Genomic DNA, 9,117 nt, shown 5'->3' with positions numbered 1-9,117 from the left:
TTCTGTCATCATCATCTCTACTAACCAAATCATAACATTATATCCAATCATTATATTAGATCATTAAATCAGAACTTTATATTTGAGCTTCTCCCCCTACAGAGTAGCTTGCACCTCATCAATCCTTAGTGAAAAATAAACATTATATCCACAGGATTTATGCATCTTCATCATTCTAGTTCTTTTGGTGTAGGGGTCTAACCCCTAATTTACCTCTAAGAAACTCAAAGGTAGTCAAGTAAAGATATCAACTATCTGATCTTTACTCTTCACATATTCCATCTTGATATATTTTTATTGAACTCTTTCCCTTAGAAAATGATACTTCAATTAAATGTGCTTGGTTCTAGCATGAAGTACAGGATTCTTAGAAATATTTATTGCACTTGTATTATCACAATAGATAGTCACCGGTTCAGACATATCTATTTTGAATCCTTCTGGAACATGTCTCATCCATATTGCCTGCGTGCAATTCGTGGATGCAACAACATACTCTGCTTCAGCTGTAGATTGAGAAACACATGTTTGTTTCTTGCTCATCCATGCCACTAATCTTCCACCAATAAGAAAAGCTCCAGTGGGTATGCTTTTCCGATCATCCACATTACCTGCCCAATCCGCATCAATAAAGACATCTAAATTGTAATGCCCCGCCAGGAAACCCCTAAGGGTTTAAGTTAATAACACTCAAATAGAGTGTAAATATTTTTTTTTTAAATAATAATTAAGAGCGTTAATGAAAAGTTACAATATTAAGATAGTTTGAAGTTATCTCAGTTCATAATTAGACACAACATTAAGATATATTGGAGTTATCTGACAACTTAGATATCACAGCGGAAAGCTAAAATGATCCTAAGGAGTTTCCCAACGCGATTACATAACCTCACACCTAACTCAACTTTCGTCATTAGATCCATTAAACTGGATATTTAAATTACGAGATAATGCATAGATCTTGATTTAATATGTGTTCATTGGTTTGACATCTTATAATTTTAGGAAGTGTTCATTTACTTTGGGTGGTTAGGAGGCCTTTGATAGGTTATTTATTCAATGCACTTAAATTCATAATTTCATTTAGAGGCCTACAAATAGGTTCCAAGCGTTTAATATAATGAGGTTCATTCATTGGGATTAGGGAACCCATTCACAATCGATGTCATCCTTTAATATTAAAAGTATGGTTAATTAGACGAGATTCATTCATTAAGGATTAACTACAATTAATAGAGTGAGATCCCTTCATTTGATTTCATGCATAGCCAACTAATGAGTTGTAGTTCTTATATGAAAGATAAAATGTGAGTAGCCATAGATTTCATTTGGAGTTTTGATAATGCTAATAAATGGACTAATTTCATTAAGGTGGATATGCGTTAGGACACACGAGAGCATCCTTTAAATTAAAATATCGTTAGCTAGATGACATTCATCATTTCAAGGTTAGAATAATAAGATCATAGTGACGTTCTTCTATTAGGATTAAAATACAATTTTCTTATTGCATATCACTCTTTTTTTTTTTTGAGTTAATATGAGAGAGATACTTTTACTAAGATTTTATGTATAAACATCTAATCAATTGTTACCCATTTTAGTTCAATTTTAGCATTCATAAGGAATTCTTTTTTTATAAGGGTTATAATATGGATATCTAATTGAGTCCACACAATTATCAAATTAATCTGGTGAGGGTTATTGGTTATAATTACAACATAAATAACTAAATATATTCATCCAATATAGTGGAATATAATTAACATGGCATTGCTCATTTAAGAAGATAAAAGTAATTACCTATATGTTGATCATCCTTTAGATTCCAACTTAGAAATTATAACATTAATTCTATCTTCATTATCCCTACTCATTTGTTCGATTTACATGCTTAATAACAAGTTAATCCAATGATGTAACCTAGCAAGATTCTTTCCACTATTACTACGTTTAATTAACCTTATCAAAATACTTTTTCCACAACTTTAATTACAATATTTTAAATACTTTGCCATCATCATAATTTACAATGTTTTATAAATCTGATTTACTACATTCCTCAAGATGTCTGATTTTGTGCATTTGACTTAAATTCGTTAATTTTCCATCATGCACTTATGAATAGCAACCATACATGAATAACTTAAAGCATGAAACAAGGGAAAACTAAAACATCGTATAACACAGATATGATCTCGGAGTTCACCCCTAAGGGGCTACATCTCCGGGTCTGCTCAACTGCAAGACCCCTCTGGCATTTAATATAGTTAAGATTACAAATTTACATGTCTTTTACAATCCTGCCTCTCAGGCGATCACAACCATACTACAACTGACCACTTCGGTTAGTAAATACATCTCTACAAGTTTTTCCAACAAAGTTCACATAAATGTAAGCATCTCTCGTCCGGGTATTTTACTTAATCCTTAGATAAACATCACTGACATATTGGTCTAGAACTATACACTAATACCCAAATCAAGGAAAATATACTTTAAAAGGAAGCTTTGAAATGAAAAGAAGACACCCCCCAATGATCTATGAATCTCTTACGTATATATAAACGAGTATACATGAATCTCAATCTATAACTAACCAATTTAGAAATAACCCCCACATTTAACCATAATTTATAGTTAATAATTATTAATGCCATTTATATAAATCAGAGTGCAGCAAAAACTTGTATTACTATATGGTTTTTCTAAATATCAAAATTCTAATTTCCAAATATTATTTAATACTCAACTTAAATACATTAAATAAACAAAGAAGCAAAAGAGTAAATTAAAGTAATTAATAACTCCATTTAAAATTCATTATTTTATTATTTTTTTCCATTTGCTACCATAACATTAATTTATTTTATTGTTTTTTCACCTTTTTATTTTATTTTATTTTAAAACAATAATTAAAAACTAAATTAAAAAAAAACATGTTGAAATGGGGTTACCCACGTGGACCCCCACGTGGGCCCCCTTGGTAGCCACGCTACCATTGGTAGCGCTGCTACCAAATGGTAGCAGGCCGCTACCCTTGGTAGCGCTGCTACCATTTGGTAGCAGTTCTACCAGTGGTAGCGCTGCTACCAACTGGTAGCAGTAGCTACCGTGGCAGCCATGATTCCTCCCAGCGATGGGGGGTAATAAAATATTTTTTTTTATATTTTTTTTTTTTCATTTTATTTTTTTTCATTTTTTAAAGGAAATCTCTGGTAAAATGACAATACCAGACCCAGACCCAAAACTGCCAGAATGCAGTCAACAAGTTACTAAATGAATATATATATATATTTTTTTTAAAAACAATATATGTAAGTATTACAAGAAGGATGAATGACTCATCAAACACACAGTTTAAAAACACAATTTTACATTATTTTCCAGCAAACCCCATTTTGAAAAAAAAACAATCACAGTCATAGCCATTTCTTCTCTTTTTTTTGAAAGACAAGGGTTTCAAAATAATAGAAGAAATTGTGGAATAACCTTCTCATTAAGCAAATCTTTGGCACAAAGAAGATCTCTTCTCACACAAAGATCTATCAAAACAAATTTTTAACAATTTTTTTTTCTACAAGAACTCCTCATGGCAAACAATGGAAAATCTGAAAACAAAAATTGCAAGAACAACATACAAGTCTCTTTTCTTTCTTTTTTTTTTTTTGTTAAAAAAACAACTTGAACAAAATGATAAAAGAGATTCCTACCTCAACAACCTTTCCTAGAAGGATTTTGATGATGAGCCCCCAAATCTGCTGCTCCAAAACTCCATCCTTGTCCAACATTCCCAATCTCTCCTCCAAAAAACCATGTTTTTCCCAAAAAAAATGACCAAAAGCCAAGAAGCCCCCAAAAACATTTCCCATCTAGTTTAAAAATGAGAAACCCTATTTTTGCCCTAATTTTCAATTTCGAAATTAGGCATTTATTTTTTTAAAATAAAACAAATGAAAATCCAAATGGAAGTCATTCATTACCATTATCTATTACATCTTATTTGTTTTCCTTATTAAAATTATAATGCTTCTATTTCTTTTTGAGTTTTAAATTTTTAATTCCTCAATATTAATTTTAGGCCTACTTTTATATTTTGGAACTATTGACCGGGTAAGGCGTTTTGATTAATTTAATTTTCTAAAAATCAATCTTTTTATACTATATCAACTATACAAGTAAAAAGGAAATAATTTCTTTTAAATAATAATAATTTACCTTTTTTCTTCCAAAATGCGAAAATGAGTAATTTATTTCTATCTCCCAAATGACTTTAAATTTTTCCTTTCCAAAACGCATAACTCATTAAATTCATTATTTTAAAATTAGCTATTAAATTAACTCGCTATAACATAATAAAGCGACATTTTTAAATAAATGACTAATCTAATGCAAGAATCTTATTTATTCTAATTTCTCAACTACAAATGCGTAAATGTTACAAATGCGTAAATGAGCACACTAACCCAAGTTAAATACCTTAAGCTTGCTACAATAATAATTAAAGCAATCCCTTTAAAATTAACGATTACTCGTATAGAAGAAACTACCTATTTACATTTCTATATCACTAATGTGTACGTTTACTCATTAAATTGAATTTAATACTTAGGATAACAAACTCCACTTACCTCGTGCAAGGCACGCAAATCGAGGAAGTCCTCCAAATCTCTCGACATGCATCCCAATAAAAAGCAAGCCCCACGAATCCACACACGATGCTCCCCTAACCATGGCTAAGGCAAGACGAGAGTTATATGATCACCAAATCCGAATTCTAAAGATGAAAGAGGCATACTCAACCTTGCAAATCCCAAAGGAGATGAACCTTGCCCTAAGCGGTGTTGTACCTGCAATCTCCTGCACCCATGAATTCATACAAGCATGCATATACATATACATATTCAATGAAGGCATTAGCTCAAGATTTATCACAAGGGTTAGGAACAATTACATTTACACGAAAATCGATGCAAAAGCACAATAATAAGTATGCACAGTTATTTATATTATCTAAACTACACATTTCACCATGGTTAACCTACCTTTCAAGGATGCCACATAGGAAGTCAATCATGGTCAACGGGTTTTACAAGTCTAACTAGGGTATGGGCATTACATAAATTAAGATCTCTTTTATAAGGATACCATAAACCATAGTCTACTGTGCCTTTGAGATACCAAAAAATTCTCTTCACTGCCACCAAATGTATCTCCTTAGGCTCTTTGTGAAATCTGACAACTAATCCAACAACATGAGTAATGTCTGGCCTACTATGAACAACATAGTGCAACTTACCAATCAGAGACCTGTACTCTTTTTCACAAACAACAGGAGAATCATCTTGTTTGGACAACTTGCAGCCTATCACCATCGGTGTTCCTACCGGTTTGTAGTCTTCCATGTCGAATGTCTTCAAAACCTCTTTGACATACTTGCTCTGACAAATAAAGATACCACCATCTAGTTGCTGGACTTGTAACCCAATAAAGAACTTTATTTCAAATTCCTTTTTCATTACATCAGCAAAATCCATACACAAATCATCATTTCCTCCAAAAAGTATGTCATCTACAAACACTTCTGCTATCAGCATCTTGTCTCCATCAGTCTTCAAATAAATGTTATTGTCCTCACTAATATGATGGAATCCAATTGTGATCAGATGTGCATGTAATCTCTCATACCATGCTCTCGATGCCTAATTTAGACCATATAGTGCTTTATGCAATTTACATACCATGTCTTCATCATCAGATAGAGAAAATCCATCTGGTTGTTCAATGTAGACTTCTTCTTCTAGAATCCCATTTAGAAAGGCTGATTTGACATCCATTTGATAAACTTTGAATCCCTTATATGCAGCAAATGCTAGCAGCATTCTCACTCCTTCTAATCTAACAACAGGTGCAAAGGTCTCTCCATAATCTTCACCTTCTTCATGTGCATTCCCTTTGCAGATTGACCTCGCCCTGTTTCTTATAGTTTTTCCTTCTTCATCCAACTTATTCCTAAAGACCCATTTTGTTCCAATTCCATTCTTATCCTTTGGTCTAGGAACAAGTAACCATGTCTGATTCTTCTCAATTTGATCTAATTCTTCATTCATTGCATTAACACAATCATCATCTTTTAGTGCTTCCTTTACTGTTTTGGGTTCAATTGTAGATATCAAACATGAGTTTTCTCTTATTTTTCTCCTTGTTTGCACACCAACATTCTTATCACCAATTATCTGCTCTTGTGAATGGTTTAATCTGACATACTTGGGCAATACTAGTACTGGTTTTGTATCTTTTGCTTCTTGTTCTTCATTTTCTTCATTGTAGTCATCACTTATCGGTTGAGCACCTAATTCTCCATTTGCCGGTTCTTCATTGTTATGTTTTTTCGGTTCAATAATCACAAGTTTCTCATCATCTTTTTCAGACTCAAATCTGCTGGTACCTTCTGACTTTCCAGAGAGACCATCTACCTTCACATTAGCACTTTCAATAATCTTCTTAGTTTTCCTATTGTAACATTTATATCCCCCTCTCTTAGTAGAGTAACCAAGAAAGATTCCTTCATCATATTTTGTGTCAAATTTCTTAGTGTAAATATCTTTCTTAATAAAAAATTGACTCCCAAAATTTTTGAAATAACTTACACAAGGAGTTTTTCCATACCATAGCTCATAGGGTGTTTTTGTTATTACCTCTTTTTACTAGTACCCAATTTAAAGTATATACAACAGTGTTGACTGCTTCTCTCCAAAATATTTTAGGTACATTACCCTGTAATAGCATGGTTCTGGCAGCTTCAACTATTGTTTTGTTCATCCTTTCTGCTATGCCATTATGTTGTGGTGTCCTTGGAGCTGACATTTGTCTCTTAATACCCTGTTTATCACAATACTTAACAAATTCATCAAATGTGAATTCTCCTCCCCGGTCTGAGCTTAAACACTTCAAGTTCTTACCAGTTTCATTCTCAACTAGAGCTTTAAATGTTTTAAATTTACTAAATGCTTCTGATTTCTCCTTCAAAAATGTCACCCACATCATTTTAGAATAGTCATCAGTGAAAATCATGAAATACCTATCATCGTAATAACTCTTTGTTCTCATAGGGCCACAGAGATCAGTATATACCAAATCTAAAATATTCTCAGAAATATAATTCTTGCTCTTGAAAGAAATAGATGTCATCTTACCAATTTTAAAATCTTTACATATCACACTATTCGGTTTAATAAGTTGGGGCAATCCTCTTACAACACTTGACTTGCTTATCTTAAAATCAAATTATCAAAATTAACATGACAACATCTTTTATGCCACAACCAACTATCTTACATTCTTGCAAGCAAACAATTATTAATATTACTATTCAAATGGAACAAGTTACCTCTAGTTTGCTTCCCGATAGCAATCGATTCACCATTACCTCCGAGAATTCTATAGACTCCACTTTTAAACTCAAGCAAATAACCTTTATCATTGAGTTGACCAACACTTAAAAGATTATGCTTTAGACCATCAACCCAAAACACACCATCAATATTACTCTTCCCATTTAGAGAAATTGAACCTTTACCTTTCACCATGCAGGGAGAGTTATTTCCAAATCTCACAACACCACCATCAAATTCATCAAGGTTTATGAAATTACTTTTATCTCCGATCATGTGGTATGAGCAACCACTGTCTATAATCCATTCATCACTATTCTCCATATGAGATACCAGTGCCTTTTCATCTGTTAGTTCCTCCTTCACGACTACTAACATAATTTCCTCATTGTCATCTTCATCTTCAGACTCCTCATTGGTCACACCTTCATCTACTGCAACATAACATTTCTTTTTTCCCTTTCCTCTATATTTTCTAAATTTCTCTTTCTTGTCAACATCAGGACAATTAGCAAAAATATGACCAATTTTACTACAAGAGAAACACTTCAAAGGTAGCTTTCCTTTATACTTACCGGTGCCTCTTGGAAATCTTTTTGCTAATAGTGCCTCAAGTTTCATCACTTGATCTTCATTGTCTTCATTTCCCTGGTAACTTCCATGACTTGACCTGCACTCATGATTTTGACATATATCTTTTTCTTTTCTAGCAAATGAGTCGGTAACAGAAGCTTTAAAGGCAGATTTAGTAGATTTTGTCACACTATTGTCAAAACTATTTAACTCAAAAGTTGTAAGCTTACCAATAAATGAATGAACGGTTACCTTATCCTTTGAAATAGATCCAAGTTCTTGGATTACAGATACTCTTATATCATACTGAGGTTGAAGAGTTCTAAGCATTTTACTTACTATTGTGTCATCATCTATTTTACGTCCAACACTCTTTATGCCACCAACAACTTCTTTGATTTTCTAACCATACTGTGTAATATTTTCTCCTTCAAGCATTCTCATGTCATCGAACTTTCCTCTCAAGCTTTCCTCTTTGGCTCTTTGCACATGCTCATCTCCTTCATAGATTATATCTAACTTTTCCCAAACCTCACTTGTAGTTTCCAATCCTTGAACATCAATATATTATAAATGATATAAAGTACTAACAATAGCTTCTAAGGCTTGCATGTTATCTTGTTTCTCTTTGAGTTCATCGAGTGTCAAGGGAGTAGTAGTAGGAGCAACATATTTTGTTTCAACTTGCTTCCAATATTGTGCACCAAGACCTTTGATGTAGATCTTCATTCTATCTTTCCAGATCTTGTAGTTATCCTTGTTTAACTTGGGAGCCTCTTTCTTCATCGTCTTGACTTCCTCAGAATCTTTCCTTCAAGCGGTTAGGCTTTCTGCACATAGAGGACCAAAGCTCTGATACCAATTGTTAATCCTATGAGGATTTGGTTAATACTGAGAGAGGGGGGGAGGGGGGTGAATCAGTATTAATAGCAATTTAAAAGTTTAAACCTAAATCAAACTTATAACAAATCTAACTTCATTTACCACATATGCCAATTCATTAAACAGTACTGGTAATCTCTGATAAATCTCTGATAAACTGCTATAACTAGTGTATTAAAAAATAATGAATAAACTAAAGATAATCAACATCACATGAAAAATAATTCCACACATGAACACCATATTTTTGACGTGGAAACCCAAATAG

Source organism: Cryptomeria japonica, chromosome 5 (assembly GCF_030272615.1).
Source record: "Cryptomeria japonica chromosome 5, Sugi_1.0, whole genome shotgun sequence".
Lineage (NCBI taxonomy): Eukaryota > Viridiplantae > Streptophyta > Pinopsida > Cupressales > Cupressaceae > Cryptomeria > Cryptomeria japonica.
Note: the sequence above shows the minus strand (reverse complement) of the source record.